Genomic DNA, 20,160 nt, shown 5'->3' on the forward strand with positions numbered 1-20,160 from the left:
TTCTGAGACTGTTTTGAAACTCATAAAGTATTTGCTAAGGTGAGAAAAGATTTATTTAATTTAGATAGAGAATAGTGTGCTTTAAGGAGAAAATTATGAAGAAAGTTGTGTTTTTAAAATGTTGCTTTGTCTCAAGTGTTTTACAAATAGATTTTGTTTCTTTGAGAAATTGTAATTGGAGAAAATGTGAAGTATTAGTACTGACAGGGTGTTTTTGTTCATAGGAGCTGTGCAGTGTTTTCAAATTATGACTTGAAAATCGTTTTTGAGGAAAAGGAATGCTTTTAAAATTTATGACAAGGACATAATGGTGTATGCTTCTTTATAAGGCATTTGAGTGTCTCTGATGTTATTTTTCCCATTTTAATATAAGACCTTTCCCCGTGGTGCAAATTCCTTGTAAATATGCTCCCACCTGTGCTTGGCAAATTTAGATTTTGATTGTTTGAGTTACATAGCCATGTTAAAAGTGACTCAAAAATGCTGCAAAGGCAATCAAAAAACGATTTCATGTGTCTTAAGGACATTTTAAGTCATTTCCCCATGTGCAGTGTTTTCAAATTATGACTTGAAAATCGTTTTTGAGGTAAAGGAATGCTTTTAAAATTTATGACAAGGACATAATGGTGTCTGCTTCTTTATAAGGCATTTGTGTGTCTCTGATGTTATTTTTCCCATTTTAAATTAAAAGACCTTTCCCCGTGGTGCAAATTCCTTGTAAATATGCTCCCACCTGTGCTTGGCAAATTTAGATTTTGATTGTTTGAGTTACATAGCCATGTTAAAAGTGACCCAAAAATGCTGCAAAGGCTTTAAAAAAACGCTTTCATGTGTCTTAAGGACATTTTAAGTCATTTCCCCATGTGCAGTGTTTTCAAATTATGACTTGAAAATCGTTTTTGAGGTAAAGGAATGCTTTTAAAATTTATGACAAGGACATAATGGTGTATGCTTCTTTATAAGGCATTTGAGTGTCTCTGATGTTATTTTTCCCATTTTAAATTAAAAGACCTTTCCCCGTGGTGCAAATTCCTTGTAAATATGCTCCCACCTGTGCTTGGCAAATTTAGATTTTGATTGTTTGAGTTACATAGCCATGTTAAAAGTGACCCAAAAATGCTGCAAAGGCTTTAAAAAAACGCTTTCATGTGTCTTAAGGACATTTTAAGTCATTTCCCCATGTGCAGTGTTTTCAAATTATGACTTGAAAATCGTTTTTGAGGTAAAGGAATGCTTTTAAAATTTATGACAAGGACATAATGGTGTATGCTTCTTTATAAGGCATTTGAGTGTCTCTGATGTTATTTTTCCCATTTTAAATTAAAAGACCTTTCCCCGTGGTGCAAATTCCTTGTAAATATGCTCCCACCTGTGCTTGGCAAATTTAGATTTTGATTGTTTGAGTTACATAGCCATGTTAAAAGTGACCCAAAAATGCTGCAAAGGCTTTAAAAAAACGCTTTCATGTGTCTTAAGGACATTTTCAGTCATTTCCCCATGTGCAGTGTTTTCAAATTATGACTTGAAAATCGTTTTTGAGGAAAAGGAATGCTTTTAAAATTTATGACAAGGAAATAATGGTGTCTGCTTCTTTATAAGGCATTTGAGTGTCTCTGATGTTATTTTTCCCATTTTAATTTAAGACCTTTCCCCGTGGTGCAAATTCCTTGTAAATATGCTCGCACCTGTGCTTGGCAAATTTAGATTTTGAGTCTTTGAGTTACATAGCCATGTTAAAAGTGACCCAAAAATGCTGAAGAGAAATGAAATGAAGAAGCAGACACCATTATTTCCTTGTCATAAATTTTAAAAGCATTCCTTTTCCTCACAAACGATTTTAATTTCATTTTAAGTCATTTCCCCATGAATGTAGGTATACAATTGATTTATATGTTGTGTTTAAAAACGTTTTTTGAAATCAATTACATTTCAGGATATGTACTGCTAGAGCTTCATGCACCTTAAACAAACCTCTGGATAGGCTACACCTTATCGTCATCCTGAATTAATCATTTAAAATGCTACGGACAGATTTATGATAGGTGTATGTCTCTTTTGCGTCACTGTGCGTCACTTTTGTGACGCAGCGGCGGTGCAAAAGATTTGCTATGTGGCGATATATTTACAACTTGATGCATCTAGGCAGATGTGTCATGCTGTAAAGTCCTGTGCCTCATGAAACCTGCGTCAGTTTTCATATAGGTGTTTTGTTGCAAGGTATGCATTAATTTGCAAGAAAGCCCTGTAAAACTAACACAGTGAAATTTAGAAGATTTCACTGAGTCAGCTTTATAGCATTGCTGAATGAAATCCTTATGCCTGTTTGAAACAGGCATAAGAAGTGATGCACCATGCAATGTGAGGGTTCCTCCTGTGCATTGCAGTAGACATGTCACGCTTATGATGTGATTCCTGCAATGTGCTGCTTTTGTGGCACAGATGTGTGACGCATCTGTGCTGTTTTTGCTCAATGGTGCTCCACATTGTAAATTCGGCACACTATGGCTGGCAGAGCAGCGGTGCACATTAACTGGTGCATCCGTGGGGATGCGCTATTTAGCATAAATCTGCCCCTGTACATTTAAGTATGAGCAGGGGACACAGAGTCGATGAGGCTTATCCAAGGTTAAGAAGAGATGAGTCATGTTCACTGAAAACTTGGACATAGGCTTCACTTCCTCAGCATCGCTGGACATGGCTAAATAATAGCTGCAAAATGTTACTCTTGTTAAACAATTTTACTATTATAATCTCTTAGATTTGTCTCTTACTCTGCAACATCTCATTGTTGTTCTCTTTCTTTAAAGATAACGACAACATCAACCATGAGTGACAATCAGCAATCAGTTGATTATGACATTATCATTGAACTTGTAATTGAAACATCAGTGGAAGTAGATCCCTTGGATGATTTAAATTCTGAGGATGATGAAGAAAATGATGAGGATGCCGATTTGTCAGAATTGTATGATATAGGCTGGGAAGCTGACGTGCTTGAGCCTATGGAACTATAAACATATAAAAATTTATAATAAATGAAAAGTAAAAATGTAAACCGTTTCATTTAAAAATAAAGACACCTTCAAAAACAGGTTATGTGTAGTGTCTTCAATAAAATATTAAAATATGCTCATAAAATTAGATCAGATTCACATATAAAACAGCACAGGTAAAATGAATATGAATTCCATTTCTTTTCTGCTATTTCTGTATTCTAAATTTGCCAAGCACTAGAAAATATTCTATGTAAAAATGTGAAGTAGTGTGTTAAGTTTTTGATGACTGTTATTGATTTGCTGTTTGGTAATAGTGGTTAATAACATTTTTTATTATATTTTACCACAGATTCAACTGCATATCATTTCAAGATTTCACCATGCCAACCAAGGATAGACTTAGAAAGGCTGCAAAACGTCAAAGACAGCAGGTCCATGAAATAATGCAGCAGTCCTCTAACAAAAAAACTTGTCAAGTCACCAAGAAAGCACCGGGTAAGAGCACAAAAACATTTATAAGAAATATTTGTAGTAAAAAAAATATTACTACAGAAAATGTTTCAGTCCAGAAAAAGAGAAGCATTTTAAACGGAAAGGAAAGGCCAATCAAAAATGTTACTGCTAGAGCAAGAGATAACTCTGTGCATGATAGTAAAAGGAAACAACAGTTTAGGGACATTCGTAAACGAATGTTCCGCAACAGGATAATTGGCAATTTGTTAAAAAATATTAAGAAAGGTCAACAGAAAGTGGTTTTTTATAAGAGAAACAAAAATGTTGAGAAAGTTATTGATCAGGCATTTGAAATTAAACGTTAAGTTATTTATTTTGATAATCAATAGAATTAGGAAGCTAAACAAGGCAATTTATGATTTCAAAAGAAATAGTAGATGGAAGAGAATAGTTAATCGTAGTAATTTTTGTGAAGTTTTTTCCGGAGAATGGATGCATAGTTCAAGTTGTGAGGCATTTTTTAATGAGGAGAGTTATTTCCAGGATAATGATTTGGTGCATGCAGTTGACACCAGTGGTCGAGCTTAAGAAGTGAAAGATGGTTGTCCAGTTGAAAAAGAAAAACTTGTGACAACAGAGACAGAAGAGGTGTTAGGTAATGAGGTTTTAGGAAGACGTCCTAAGGGTCCTGTGTACACCTGGAATTGTAGTAGTATTTGCAGTGTGCGACAGGATTCCATCAATTTGCTTTGTGATTTTGTACGGACATTTAATAAGAAAAGTTTGAAGTAGAAAATGAAGTTGTTGCAAGAATTAGATCCTTGCAGAGTGAGAGAAGTGACAGGTTTGCATGGTCATTCACTGGCTTGTCTTTCCAGGAGAGTATGCCAGAGTGTTTTTCATCATTTCAGGATGCTAGCAGTGCATCATAATAAAGTGAGGAAATTAGTTAGAATGTTGTATTATGCTAAGAGTCCAGCAATTATGCTTAAACAATTATGCGCTGCTCTTTTGCATGGTTCTGAAATAGATGTGAAGAATATTTGTGAAGAAATTGAGTTTTGTTACTTTGGAAGTAAAGAGGAGAATGTTGAAATTGACCAAGAAGAAGAGGGTAATGTGGAAGATAGTGTACAGGTTTCCAGTACAGATAATTTTCAGAGGGAAATTGCGACGTTTCAGGTGAAATCAAGTGAGAGGCCTAATTTCACTTGTGTGTGTTGTCGACGCACTTATTATAAGAATCAAACTAAGTTAGTGGATTTATATGCAAAAAGTGAAAGGGAAAATAATAGTGAATGGAAGGATTTCGCAACATACTTGATGGTAGAAAATTGTTTTGATTTGGGATCGGATCAACGTGTGTGTACTTATTGTTGTAGCAAATTAAATCAAAACCAGATGCCTGCTAGAGCAGTTCATAATAATCTGGAATTGGTTGAGATTCCTTCTGAATTGAAGGATTTAAATACTTATGAATCTATTTTGATTCAAAGTATCCATCCCTTTTAGGCTATTGTAAGAATGGAGCCAAAGACAGGGAAATTGCCTCCATCAGATTTACAGAGAGGATTAAAGGGAAGAGTTGTTTATTTGCCTCTAGATTTGAAGAAAAACATTAACACAATTGGAGTAGAAAAAGTGGAAGAGGACCCTCTGGTTATCTTAGTTAATGGGGTTCCGACAAAGAATAAGAAAATATGGCAAGATTTAGTGGATGTTAGGAAAGTCAAAAAGGCAACATTGTATTTGAAAAAAAATAATAAGTACTATAAGAATATATATGTTGCAGAAGAGGAAGTAAGTGAGGAAGAGGATAGCGATTTGTGTGCTGGTCAAATTGAGAAAGTAGAACCCTCTACTAGTGAAGAAATATATGAACATTATAGTGTTCATCCTTTGCATTCCAAGGAAGTCATGGGGAATGCTATCGAGTTGTTTCAAATGAAACAAGCCAAAGGGAGTCCCATTAGTGTTTGGGAGGAAAGTTTGGAAGCTCGGTGTTTCCCACAGCTTTTTCCAACAGGTCAGGGAGGAAGATATGATGAGCGACCTCATCAAATTCCTGCTTCTGAATACCGGACTTTGCGATTGTATGCAGGAGATGCTAGGTTTCGACAATGTATTCCCTATTTGTTTCATCTCCTGTTTGAAAGCGATCTGTCTGGACTGTCATATGCAGTGAACCACATCTTGAAAAGTGGTATACACATGCAAAACATCTCGGCAAGTGACTTTATGGATAAAGTCAATGTCCAAGACAGTATTTTAGATTCTCACCTGATTAATCTCATGGCGTGTCAGCGTGGTACTAATGAGTACTGGTACCGTCGTCATGGTGATTTAAAATGTATGCTGAGGAACTTAGGAACTCCCACATGGTTCCTCACTCTGAGCTGTGCCGAGTATGGCTGGGAAGACTTACTTGAATTTCTACGAGAGGCAAATGGAAACATTGAAAACATCGAATTCAAGACACCCGGAGAACTGTGCTCTTTGGATCCAGTCAATGTATGCCGGTACTTCAATCATAGATTTGAAGCTATGATGTCTTTCATCATGAATAAGAAGAATCCACCTCTTGGAGAGGTGTTGGATTTCTTCTGGAGAAAGGAGTACCAAGCAAGAGGTGCTCCTCATATACATATGCTGCTGTGGATCAAGGATGCACCTAAATTTGGAACGGATCCAGAAGACTCAGTGATGAGTTTCATACAACAGTATTCTACGTGTGCTGTTCCAAACGCAAAGGAGAAGAAAAGCCTAAGAGAAAAAGTTCTACGTTTCCAAAGCCATCGTTGTGGAAAGTACTGTCGTCGTAAATTCCGAAACAAGGACAAGTTCTACACCAAATGTCGTTTCGGCTTTCCACGACCGGTGATTTCTAAAGGAAGAGTAAACAGTTTGATGTCTTCGCTGCGACATAATGTGATGAAGAAATCACCTAAAAACACATACAATTTGAAGAGGAACGAAGAGTCCAAGTACATCAACGACTACAACCCGGTGATTTTGTCCATGTGGAATGCTAACATGGATATACAGTTTGTGGCTGATAACTGTATGGCTGTGGCTCGGTATGTGACATGTTACATCACCAAAAAAGAGAAGACAGAATTGAAGGATATGTGGGAGGACATTTCCCATGAAAAGAGCCTCAGTAAGAAGTTGTACAGTTTCAGTCTGAAGATGTTGTCGCATCGAGAAATCGGAGCTTACGAATGTTCTGACCGGTTGTCTTCAGCAAGTCTCTATACCAAATCTAGGAGTATCGTTTGGGCGAGTCTTGGTCTTGCTGCAACGCGTAATCGAGTTCTGAAACCTGTGCGGGAAATTGAGTATTTGGCGGAAAAGGAGCCAAACAGTACCGACATTTTGAAGACCAACATGTTGGATACATATTATCCAAATCGAAGCAGTCACCTCGAGAATGTTTGTCTGTATGAGGTTCTTCAAAATTACATATTCAAGAGGAACATCAAAGAAGATACTGAGAAAGGAGTGTATGCTGTAATTGGAAGTGAGGGATGTCTGGTCAAGCAAAGAAAATGCCACTTGGTAAACCATCGAAAATTGAGTGGCGAATCTCCTGAAAAAAAGGAGTTTTTCTATTTAGCACTTTTGCAACTTTTCAAGCCTTGGCGTGCAGAAGAGGAACTGCTTGGAGATTTCCTCTGTTATGAAGACTCTTTCACTGCCGCCAAGGAGACCATAGAATGTCCTGCTTTTCCTAAATATGTAGAAATGTTGAATGCGGAAATCGAGCAGGAAGCAACGATTGCAGCCGAGATTGCCAGACACAGTTCTCAGGACAGTCAGAGTTCTGCTTCATTGAGTCAGGATCCACTAGGAGGACCTGTTATCGAAAATGAAGCTGCCACTGCCATGAATGAAGTGGAAAGAGCCATGGCACATGCTCAGGAGGATGCGGTTAACTTAGAAGACTTGGAAAGACAACTCAAAGTTGAGCAGAGGAAAATATATGACGAAGTTACCAAGCAAATTGATCATGGATTAAGTCATGAGATGAAAGAGTGCTCATGTACGTCGTTGAAGCCTGTCCGACTGTACGTGAATGGAGAAGCGGGAACTGGAAAAAGTTTCCTCATTAAAGCAACTTCATGTTATTTGCAGGAAAGGACTGAGTCATCGCTGTCTTGTGTTGTCACCGCTCCAACTGGACTGGCAGCACATAACATTAAAGGGATTACTTTACATCCTTTACTGATGCTGCCAGTGGAGCATGACAACAAATTACAATATCACAAGCTATCTGGAGATGCTTGTTGTGAAGTTTCAAGAATCTTGAGGAAAATGAAACTTCTTATCATTGACGAAGTAAGCATGGTTTCCAATGTCATGCTTGCCTTTGTGCATTTGAGAATGCAAGAAGTTCTCAAAACAGAGTATGATGTGTTATTTGGTGGCAAACACATCATTGTTTTCGGAGATCTTCTGCAGCTGACACCAGTGAAAGGGCAACCTGTGTTCAAAATGCTCACGCATGAAGATACCAGGAAGTGCCTAGGGAGCATTGGCAACGTCAATATATGGTTAAACTTCAATTATGCTGAACTGCATGAAAATATGCGTCAGGCGAAGGATGAAGTTTACAAGAATATTCTACAAGATGTTAGAATTGGAAAAGTGACCGAGCATGGGAAAGAAGCTTTACATGCACGATTACTGTCAAATTTATATCCAGAACAAGATGTTGTGCCTGAGAATATTTTTCAGAAAATTACTGAGAAGAAATCTGGAATATGTTTGATGCCAACTCTTGCAGAATGTGCCATCTTCAACAACAAAATGTTGCATTTAGATAAGCAAGAGATTGTGAAACTGGAAGCTATTGACAGAGTAGAGCATATGGGATCAACAATTATTTTGTCTGAGAATTTGAAAACAAAATTGGATTCATTAGAGAAGACTATATCTAAAACTGCAGGTTTTGAAAAGACTCTGAATGTGTGCTTGAACTGCCGTATAATTTTAAGAAGGAATTTACATGTTGAAAGAGGTCTGGTAAATGGATCAATGGGTAATGTTGTTGATTTTGTGAAATACAGAAATAGAGATGGAATTGAATTTTTAAAAATTAAATTTGATGGCATTGAGGAAGTACAGCTAATTGGTCGTTGTTCTGCTAGATTTTTGCTTGTAAAAGACTTATATGTTCGCCGTAAGCAGTTTCCTGTTTGCTTGGCATATGCGGTGACAATCCATAAATCGCAAGGTTTAAGTGTAGACAGTGCATTGGTGAATATTGGCAGTTCTGTGTTCAAGGAGGGTATGGCATATGTGGCATTGTCACGAGTTAGAACTTTATCGGGATTGTACTTGATTGAGTGTGATGTCACAAACATTTGTGCGGATCTAGATTGTGTTAAGGAATACAATAGGTTAAGAAGAGAGTATGCGCCACATTTGCCTCAATATCCTTTGTTTGAGAAACGTGTGGTAGGCCGGAAACGAAGAAATGTGACCAATACTAGGGAGGTTGCAGCAAAAAGACGAAAAGTCGATGAACCTGAAATTATAAGCAGAAACAAAAAGGATTCTGTTGAAGATGTTGTTGGTTTTCAATTTGAAAACAGTTCTGGTGTCAACTGCTATGCTAATGTAGTGGTTAATGTTTTGTTTTCTCTAGAAAATGTAAAAGAAGAGATTGTGGTTAATTCTGATCAAAGATTTTGCAGTTTGTTAAATTCTGTGTTAGAGAAATGTAGCACTGATAGAACAAAAATAGAAAGTGTGTCTGAAATTCGACATCTGTTAGACAGATGTTCAGGTCAAACACAATTCTCTCAAAATATTCAGCAAGATTGTCAGGAGTTTTTAATGTATATGCTTGATGTATTGCATGCTGAAGGTGTAGCTGTAGATCACCTGTTTGGGCTTTCTTATCAATGGCAGCATGACTGCGAGAACTGTAGGGTATCAAGTACTACTAGTGTAGACTCAGAAAGATTTATATATTTAACTTTGCCAGACAGTAAATCAGTCTCTTTTAATAAGCTAGTAAAAGCAGCTGATCACAACATGGAGTGTAGCCAATGTAAATCTGAAATGATGTCAACATTATTTATACGAACATATGGCCAGTATGTCATTTTAATGTTCCAACGATGTAGGCCTGATGGAACAAAATTGACAACTTTAATTAAAAATTTTGTGGCTTCACAGTTGTCAATATCAGGAAGGACTTTTGTAACTGCAGCAATTATATATCATGACGGTCCTTCAATAACATCAGGACATTACACAGCTTATTTAAAGTCTAGAAACGGCTGGTCATTCTGCAACGATTCTGTTTTAATTTTCAAAAAAAAATTGCCGTATGACCTTAAAAATTCTTACCTGGTGTTTTTAAAACCAAAATTTTAGGGAAAGAATCTCGGGATGTGCTCTGAGGAATTTCAAGAAGTTCTAATGGCTCCTACACGATTTGGCCTTGAGGATAAGTGTAGTACAGAGACATAACTTCTTACCATAACACTGGACGTCATGGAAAAATAACTGCACTTTGAATGAGTTCAGAAAAACTATTTCTTTTTATAAGCTAATTCAAGCAGCCAATCAAAACATGGAGTAGAGGGAATGTAAGTCTGCAATGCTGTCTACTGTTTTATATTGCTTTGTGATTAAAAGTGATGTAGAGAATTAAATAATTGTAGTAGTCATAGAGGTAGTGTAAGTCTGCTTCATAGTAAGCAGTATCAGTGTCATAGGAAATGTAGAACATGAGTGAGCAAGAAGGGTAAGATATTAGTAGTCCAGGATTGTGAAAATGATCTTCAACATTTTAATTCTGAAAGTTGCGGAAATATAAAATGACGGGATTGGCTTACAAGAATTCCAAGAGTTATAAATGGCTCTTACATGATTTGGCCTTGTGGAAACGTGTGGTAGAGAGCGAGAAGTCATTTATTGTATGTAACATATTTTTCAAAACGATGGAGGTTTTCTTTCACAAATTGGCGGGCTGAAAGTAATAAGAGCACAACAGAGTGTAAGCTGTTCATAGGACATCCTTCGACGTCATGGAAAGTAAGTTAATTTTAAGGAGTTCTGAATTCTGATTTGTTATGTTGTATGGGTTTTTTAAACACAATCATTGTGATTGTGTTTTTTTTTTCCCCGCTGTTATATGATGAATACCTTCAAGTCACTGTTTTTAGTGAAATTTGATACATTCTGAGAACAGCAAAAATAAACCATTTAACATGTATAATTAATTCTGTACTGTTTGCATTTATGATGTACATTTAGAACTGTGTAGGAGGCATGGAGAAGGAGAGGCTTCTGTAAGCGTCAAAGTTGTTGCATACAGTGCTCATATTCTACGTAGTCTTTCATATGATAGACTACATTTTCACAATGAGATACCTAAGCAAAGGAAACACAGGTGATATGATTGTGGAATGAGCAAAAAAATTGCACGTTTTTCAATTATATTACCTGTGTTTCCAAACATTACACATCACATTGTGTAGATGAGGTTTAGGCCTGTTCCAGGAGACAGAGGAGGTCTGACATTTGTTCAAGAGTGCAGTGGACATGACTCACTTCGTTGGTAGGTCTGCACATGTATTATCTCCTCTGTATTCTTCAACAAACCTAAATTTCATCTGCAACCCTGAGTAGGACTTACCTGAAACAAATCTGTGGATAGGTTACACCTTATCGGCATCTTGAAACAATCATTTAAAATGTTAGGGTCAGATTTATGATGGCCGTGTGCCTCTTTTGTGCCGCTGTGGGTCACTTTTGTGTAAAAGATGCACCATGTTGCAAGATAGGTTTCAGTTCATCTCCAGCAAGATACCATCAGTTTAAAATGTATATAATTAGCACTGTGTAGGGGGCATGCAGAAGCTGAAGCTTTTGTAAATGTCAAAATTGTTGTATACACTGCTCAACTTCTGTGTACTCTTTGATATGCTAGACTCCATCTGCACTATGAGATACCTAAGCAAAGGCAACACAGGTGATGTGATTGTGAAATGAGGAAAATAAACTCCACATTTTTCAATTACATCACCTGTGTTTCCTAAGTTTACGAATGACATTGTGCAGATGAAGTTTAGGTCTGTCCACGGACACAGAAGAGGTCTGGCCTTTGTTCAAGAGTGAAGTGGACATGACTTACTTCATTGGTAGGCCTTCACATGTATTATCTCCTCTGTATTCTTCAACAACCGTAAATTTGATCTGCAACCCTGAGTAGGCCTCACCTTAAACAAACCTCTGGATAGGCCACACCTTATCGTCATCCCGAATCAATCATTTAACATGTTAGGGACAGATTTATGATAGGTGTATGCCTCTTTTGCGCCACTGTGCGTCACTTTTGTGACGCAGTGGCAGTGGAAAAGATTTGCTATGAGGTGACAAAATTACAAATTGATGCATCTAGGCAGATGTGTCATGCTGTAAAAAACCCATGCCACATGAAACCGATGCAGCAGTGATGCAAAAGATGCACCATGTTGCAAGATAGGACTCACTTCATCTGCATCAAGATACTGTTAGTTTAAAATATATATTTTTAGGACTGTGTAGGGGCATGGAGAAGCAGAGGCTTCTGTAAGTGTCAAAGTTGTTGAAAAACTGTTTGTCCTTCAATCTTTTCCCTTGTCTTTTCTAATTTTTAAAAACATGTTTTAATATTTTTCAAATGTTTGTTCTCTCTTTCACAGATTGAAAGTATAAAAATATCAAATGACTAACTTAACGACAATTATAAGGTAAATGTTTTGTACTCTTTTCGTTATATTTCTATCACATTTAACTTCTATTAGTTCCACTGCTTCATTTCTTTAACCCTCACTTTCCTGCCTTTGCTACTTCCCTCATTCCTTTCTCTATTACTTAATTACTCTACTCCTTCCACTATTTTTCTCAGTCCCTCTCTTCTCATACTTCTTCACTCTTGTTCACTCACTCTGTCTCTATTACTGTCACTGTTTCTGACTGATCAAAAAAATTTTAAAAAAAAAGAACAGTAAGTATAAGGGAAGGAAACAGACAGTTATGTTAAAAGAAAGACAGCTATAGGGAGTAAACTAGGGATACTGTTACCCGCAATCCACTGCTGATGATGTCACTGACCATGTCATGAATGATGTAATATGTGACATCATCAGCAGTGGATTGCGGGTAACAGTATCTCTAGTTTACTCCGTATAGCTGTCTTTCTTTTAACATAACTGTCTGTTTCCTTCCCTTATACTTACTGTTCTTTTTTTAAAAAACATTTTTTGGGTTCGCTCCCGGTTCGCGTACCGGCGAGCGAACCTGGAAGCGAAGCAAGCGAAATAGAGGTTGGCAGAGTTCCAAATATTCTACCAATTTTTTTATGACGGGGAGGTAGTTCTGAAAAGAACTTTTTTTTTATTGTTTTTGTTGTTTTATATTTTTTTTATTATTTTTCTGAACATTTTTTTACTTTTTTTGTATTTTCTGAACGGTTTTATATTTTTTTGGTTTTTTTTTGGGGGGGGGACGAAAACGATTCATTGTAAAGGGCTCAACAGGAGCAACAAAAAAAAAGAATTTATTGTCTGGGGCGTTTCGGACAAACATGATTGTCGATAGCTCTGTTGATTAGCGTGATGCTACTTTCTCTGTAGCAAATGAACTGATTACAATGCACGCACACTTGTTTCACTTCCCCGAATCTCATTTGTATATTTGGGACCATCTCCCTCCCCTCTGGTCCCGTCACTTCCGGTACAACTGATCTTCTGGCCATAGAAGGGGGATTATCTTGCTCGTCACGTAACTGCGCAACACTGTAGTTGTTAGGATGCCACCTACTCATATGGCGATGCATTGTGTAATTGCCGTAACTGTACTTCTTCTCGGTCCCTCTGGACAGTCTATCTTTACATATAAGGCAAGTTACGTACCGTGCATTGATTTTTTTTTGGCCCCGGGGAAATTTAAAAAATTGCCAAATAAAGTTTTCTTTCAGATGAGACCTCCTGGGCTCCTCAGGCAAAAACTGCCTCTCTTCCTGCTCTTCCTCCTCTTCCTCTTCTTCCTCTTCTTGCTGAATTATAACTTCAGCAGGTGGTCCTCTCTTCCTTGGATGTGGTGGAGGTGGTGGGGAAGCACCAGCTGAAGCTACTAATGAAGCCATTGCTCACTGATAACAAAGGGTCTTTCTCTCACAAAGATGAAAGTCAGAGTGAGGAAAGAAGGAGGGGTTTTCATCATTTGGGAAAAACAATAGTTCTAAACCAATGAAAAGTGTTAATTTTAGATCACATGACCTAGTCTTACACCATTAGGAAACCAAAAGTGAAATGAACCAATGAAAAGTGTTATTACCAAGTCACATGACCTGCTGTGTTTACGTTACGCGCTTTGCGCCGCGTCCCGGTTCGCTTCCAGGAAGCTGCGCTTCGCGCCTCGCTTCGCGTACCGGTTCGCTTCCGGGTACGCTAACGTGGTGCGTCATATGACGTATCACGCGACAACGCGAAACGTCATGCTGACGCGACGCGTCACGATGTTGTTTTCTAACGCGACAGTTGCGCAAACGGAACGTTTACCGGTTCGAGGACCGGGTCGCGGCTCCAAATTGAGCTAACGGGAAGCTAACCGGTTCGCGGACCGGGAGCGAAACAATAAAAATAATTAAAATAAAATTGTATTAAAAACATGTAAAATATATTTTAAGATTTAAAGAAGAATACATTTTAAAGGTTTTGATATTTGCTATTAAAAAACCATTGAAATTCACTGTCATTTGAGATGTCATCAGTGATGTCATCAGTGATGTCACTGACCATGTCATGAATGATGTAATATGTGACATGATCAGCAGTGGATTGCGGGTGCGCGATATATAGTTAGTACAACTAACTATATATGGAATTTCAATGGTTTTGTGTGAGTAAAAAAAGGTTTTTTAAATGCTAATTCCTAACTATATATGGTCTATAACCTATGGTTTTTTCAGTGAATATATATATATATATATATATCCAAGCTCCTAAGTATCCATGGGATTTACTCCATAAAGATAGTAGCACTCACAGGGGTTAGTTCCATCAATGATTTTATTTCGGGAACTACACATTCACTGAAAAAACATAGGTTTCAGGGGCGTTATAGTTAGCTGGACATTTCACTCGTACAAAACCATTGAAATTCCCCTGTTATAGTTAGTTCAGCTACCTATTATTCGCGCGCCAGCAATGCACTGCTGATGACATCAGATATTACATCACTTATGACATGGTCAGTGACATCACTCTTGACATCACTGATGACATTTGAAATGACATCACTGATGACATCACTGACAACATCATCCAGTGAATGTGTGTTTTTCTGAAAATTAAATATGTTTTATATATGTACGTGTCAATGTCGATGGAAGAATAAATGGGTATATAAGTGTCTAAATGGATGATTTTTTTGTTGAAAAATTGATTGTATAACTGACTGATTAGAGAATGCAGGACCATGCCAAACACCGCCGAGAGGTCGAGCAGAATCAATGCTGCCTTCCCCCCGGCTTCCAGACACCCCCGAATAGCCTCAACGACCTCCACCAGGACCGAATCAGTACTTTGGGTGGCCCGGAACCCAGACTGTGCTGGATGCAGAATGCCCTCCCTCTCAACAAATGCCATTAGTTGTCTGTTGACGACCTTCTTGCACACCTTGGCCAGGTCAGGCAGAAGAGAGATAGGCCGGTAGTTCCCTGAATTAAGATGGTCTAACAATGTTTTTTTTACGAGTGACACAATTGCACCCTACTGGGACATTGCCTGTCTGGAGGGACAAGTTGATAATTCTGTTCACCTTTACATTAATTGTCATCTGTTCTCCCTCTCCTCAAAAAAGCAAATCTAGACGAGGCAGATCCCAATAATTATCGCCAATCTCAAGACTCCCCCTGCCTGCAAAAATGATAGAAAAAGCCATGAATGTGGTATTATCAGAATATATGGAGAAACACGCCTTCTTGGATGCCACTTAGAAAGCACCGAAGTACAGGCACTGATTTCAGCATTGGAACAGATAAGCAGATGGTCGATGCAGGGGATAACACAGCATTTCTGCTGCTAGACCTCTCTGCCACATTCAACACTGTCAATCATAAAAAAATTGGTATTCCTGGAGAGAAAAAGTATCAAAGGAAAGGCTCTTATTTTACTTAGATAGTTCCTGACTGGCCGTGAACAGTTTGTGGCTCTTTTGGAATTTAAGTCACCTAATATCACACTGCTGTGTGGAGTCTCACAGGGCTCATCATTGTGCCCCACCCTCTTTAAAATATACATTGCTCCTCGGGCAAGCCTAATCTGATCTCTGGGTTTCTCTGCAATTTCCTATGCTGATGATACCCAGATCGTGGTTTCAGTGACAGGCTTGCCTTAAGACACAGCAGCACAGTTCTATACCTGCCTTCACCAGGTGGGAGACTGGATGGCAACTAATTGTTTAAAATTAAACTCCAGTAAAACTGACATCCTACTCTTTGGCAGCAACACTAATTTCTGGTCCCCTGCTTTGCGGTCTTCGGAGCTGGGCACGCTACCTATTCTCACAAATAAGGTAAAAAACCTGGGAGTCACTTTTGACTCCAAGCCCACATAAACCAAGTAGCCTCTGTATCTTTCTATACGTAAAATTACTTAGAAAGATTCTTCCATTTATCCATGTTAATTTACGTAAGCTAGTGGTCTTGGCTCTCGTCCTGTCCATAGCCGACTATTGCCATGGTCTTGTCATCAACCTTCGGACGAAATGTGTAACTAAATTGCAGATATTGCAAAATGCCCCAGCATGCTTTTTGTTGACCATCCCTAAGCACAAATCTGCCTTTGCAGCGCTAAAAGAGCTACACTGGCTATCAGTAAAGAGACAAATTGAGTTTAAGGCTCCCTGTATAGCATTTAAAACAACCCATGACGTAAGACCAGTCTTTTTTAAACAAAACTTTCAACTATACAATCCTGCGCGCTATCAAAGCTCAGCCCATGCTCACAATCTGGTGATCCCCAAGTTCAGGAAAAGCTCCTGGGGTGGGAGAAGCTTTCTGGTTGGCACAACCAGACTCTGAAATTCGCTTCCCCAGAGGTTCAAAGATGAAACTCACTTATTGGCCTTCAGGAAAGCGTTAAAGACTTGGCTCTTCAATCTTTGATTCTGTATTAATACCCTTCTGCATTTTTTCACCTGATGACCCCGCGCCTTGACACTGTATCGCTCTTTATCAATTTATTTTTCATTTCATTTCACCGTGAACAATATTTCCATATCCATCAGGTTGGCCCAAACACTACTCTAACAAAATGCAATGACCATGCTCATCTGCTCCCAGACAACACCCGTCTCTCCTTTCACTTCCGAACCAAATGCTTGACCCGGTATAATGCTCTCTATATTTGGGCTAGGCTTGTTCTACTTAAATACCATACACATACTTAAGTATGTATACATTTTCAAATTAGATTGCTTTGCAGTGTTACATCACAGTTATTGAAATGGCAAGCAAAAGATTAGAGAAATGTATTGGTTTGATCATACTTTTTACATCTGGACTATTTAAGATTCTCTCCTCCTTACTGAGCATTTCGGCAAAGATTGCTAAGATACCGTTAACAAACAATTTTAAACAAATCCCTTTGAATAAACAAATTTTATAGTATAGGTTTAAATGCTTTTTAGAAAAATCTTAGCACACTGTATAATTACATAAACTGTCATTCTTCTATTTCAGGTGTAATTGGAACAAGTACAACATTATCAACAACAAAACCAGGTAAAAGGAACCTGACATTTTTAATCCTTCTTGTTAAAATATTTATATTAATAATAAAGTTTAGTTTTAAAAAGTCAACCTCCCTTGACAGTGTGCCGGGGTAAGAGATCTTAACTTTTAAGTGAATCCTTAGCTATTTTATGCTTATTAGATTTAAAATCAAAATGCATGATTATAAAATGATCAGCAGTGAGGATAGGACTTGTGTTTGTGGAGTGCCATTGAGTAATTTGATGTGCACTACCATCCCATATCTAAGATTATTCAGTTTTTGAATTTCTCTTTTTCCTCTTATTTGGTTATTTTTCTAAATTTGACTCATGCTTCACCTTCATCAACTTGGGACTCTTTGTTGATGCTTATGTGATACCTTGTCGGAATGTCCCTTGATCTCAATTGCCTAGCATTATACATTGTGAGGGAGCTGAAGCAATTCTGTAAAGAGAGTAGGCTGAATGTGGGCAGGAAAGCTTACAAGGCATGTTGTACGGCTTGTACATTTACGGTACAAACTGTGCGTTTGTCAGACAACATAAACATCAGGGATTGTGCCAGACTGATCAATCAATCCATCAAGGAAATTTGTAGAGCGCACTACTCACCCGTCAGGGTCTCAAGGTGCTGGAGGGAGGGGGTGCTGCTACTACTCGAATAGCCAGGTCTTGAGTAGCCTCCTGAAGGTTGGTAGGTCTTGGGTCTGCCGTGGGAAGATGGTGAGGGTGTTTCAGGTCTTGGCGGAGAGGTAGGAGAACGATCTGCCGCCGGAGGTTGCTCTTCGTATGTGGGGGACGGTACGTGGGCGCGGTCGGTGGAACAGAGCTGGCTGTTCGGGGTGTATAAGGTGAGTCGTCTGTTAAGGCATGCTGGTCCGGTGTCATGGAATGCCTAGTGTGAGTGGGTGAGGAGCTTGAAGGTGATACTCTTGTTGACTGGCAGACAGTGCAGGTCTCTCAGGTGGGGTGTGATGTGGCTGTGTCGAGGGAAGTCGAGGATCAGGCGGGTAGAGGCGTTCTGTATGCGTTGGAGTTGTTTCAGCAGTTGGTCTGGGGCTCCCGCGTAGAAGGCATATCCATAGTCCAGTCTGCTGCTGATGAGGGCTTGGGTGACTGATCTTCTTGTGTCAGTGGGGATCCACTTGTAGATCTTGCAGAGCATGCGGAGGGTGTTGAAGCAGGAGGATGAGACGGCGTTGACTTGCTTAGTCATGGAGAGCGTTGAATCGAGGCTGAACCCTAGGTTGCGTACGTGGTCGGTGGGTATCGGTGATGTTCCCAGGGCGGTCGGCCACTAGGAGCCATCCTAGGCTCAGGGGGTGGAGCCAAGGATGAGGACCTCCATCTTTTCCGAGTTCAGCTTCAGGCGGCTGTTCTTTATCCATTCGGCGACGGCTTTCATTCTTTCGTGGAGGTTGGTTTTGGTGGTGAGGGTGTCCTTGGTGAGGGAGAGGATCAGCTGTGTGTCGTCGGCGTAGAAGATGATGTTGAGGTTGTGCAGTCTGGCGCCATGTAGATGTTGAACAATGTCGGGCTGAGAGATGATCCTTGGGGTACGCCGCAGATGATCTTGGAGGCTTCGGAATGGAAAGGGGGAGGCGGACTCTCTGGGATCTGCCAGAGAGGAAGGAGGTGGTCCATTCCAGAGCCTTATGTCGGATCCCTGCGTTGTGAAGGCGTGTGTGTAGGGTACGGTGGCAGACCGTGTCGAAGGTGGCTGATAGGTCCAGGAGGATGAGGGCTGCGGTTTCGCCGTTGTCCAGCAGGGCCCTGATGTCATCGGTGGCGGCGATGAGGACAGTATCAGTGCTGTGGTTGCTGTGGAACCCAGACTTGGATGGGTTCAGGATGTTGTTCTCCTTGAGGTAGCGGGTCAGCTGTTGTAGACGGTTTTCTCGATGACCGTCGCCGGGAACAGGAGCAGTGAGATGGGCTGGAAGTTCTTGAGGTCTCTCTGATCTGCCTTGGGTTTCTTGAGCAAGGCGTTGATCTCAGCGTGCTTCCAGCTCTCCGGGAAGGTCACGGTCTCAAAGAAGATGTTGATGACCTTGCGGAGGTGAGTCGCGATGGTGGCGCTGTTTTTTTTGATGATGTGTTGTTGGCACGGGTCTGATGGGAAGCCGGAGTGGGTGGTGTTGATGATTTTGATGGTGTCGTCGTCGTTGATGTTGGTCCAGGTGAGCAGAGTGTTGCTGTGGGTAGTGGCCGTGGGATCTGAGGTGTCATTGGCTGACGGGGTGGTCAGGTTGTTGAAGCTGTAGTGGATGACTGTGATCTTGCGATGGAAGAATGTGGCAAGGGAGTTGCACAGATCTTGCGATGGTGGGATGTCGTTGGTGTTGGAGCTGGGGTTGGAGAGTTCCTTCACGATGTTGAAGAGCTCTTTGCTGTTGTGTACGTTATTGTTGAGGCGGTCCTTGAAGGAGGTTCTTTTGGCGGATCTGATGAGGTGATGGTGTTGGCGCATGGCTTTCTTGTGAGCTGCTTGGTACTCCGGTGTCTGTTTGCGGTGCCATTTCTTCTCTAGTTTTCGGCAGGTTTGTTTGGAGGTCTGGAGGTCCAAAGAGAACCAGCTGGCATTCCTGTAGGTACGTGTAATAGAGAGTTTCTTGATCGGGGCAAGAGCGTTGGCGCAGTCGTTGATCCAACGCCTGAGGTTGCTGGCTGCAGCATCGGGGTCAGCGGGTGGGCTTTGGGCAAGGGCGGTGTGTAGCTGGACTTTGCTAATTTTACTCCAGCTACGGCGGGGGATCTGTTGGGTGCGTTGGTGTGTGGTGGGTTTCCGGAAGGTGAAGTGAATCCAGTGGTGTTCGTTGGTGTGGCTGAAGGAGACGTGGGATCTTGCGGAGAAGATGGGGTCAATCGTGTGTCCGGCGGAGTGGGTAGGTGTTGTGACAAGCTGTCTAAGTCCGAGTTTGGCGAGGTTGTT

General features: G+C 40.0%; 1 protein-coding gene across 1 annotated transcript in view; it reads left to right on the top strand.

The window, feature by feature from the left end:
• LOC144755247 (scavenger receptor cysteine-rich domain-containing protein DMBT1-like) overlaps positions 1-20,160 on the top strand; it is a 1,092,132-nt gene that overhangs the window by 65,698 nt on the left and 1,006,274 nt on the right. The window contains exon 2 of the mRNA XM_078643990.1: positions 17,197-17,238. The gene's annotated coding sequence lies outside the window, so the exon portion shown is untranslated. The remainder of the gene's footprint in view (positions 1-17,196; positions 17,239-20,160) is intronic.

Source organism: Lissotriton helveticus, chromosome 5_1 (assembly GCF_964261635.1).
Source record: "Lissotriton helveticus chromosome 5_1, aLisHel1.1, whole genome shotgun sequence".
NCBI lineage: Eukaryota > Metazoa > Chordata > Amphibia > Caudata > Salamandridae > Lissotriton > Lissotriton helveticus.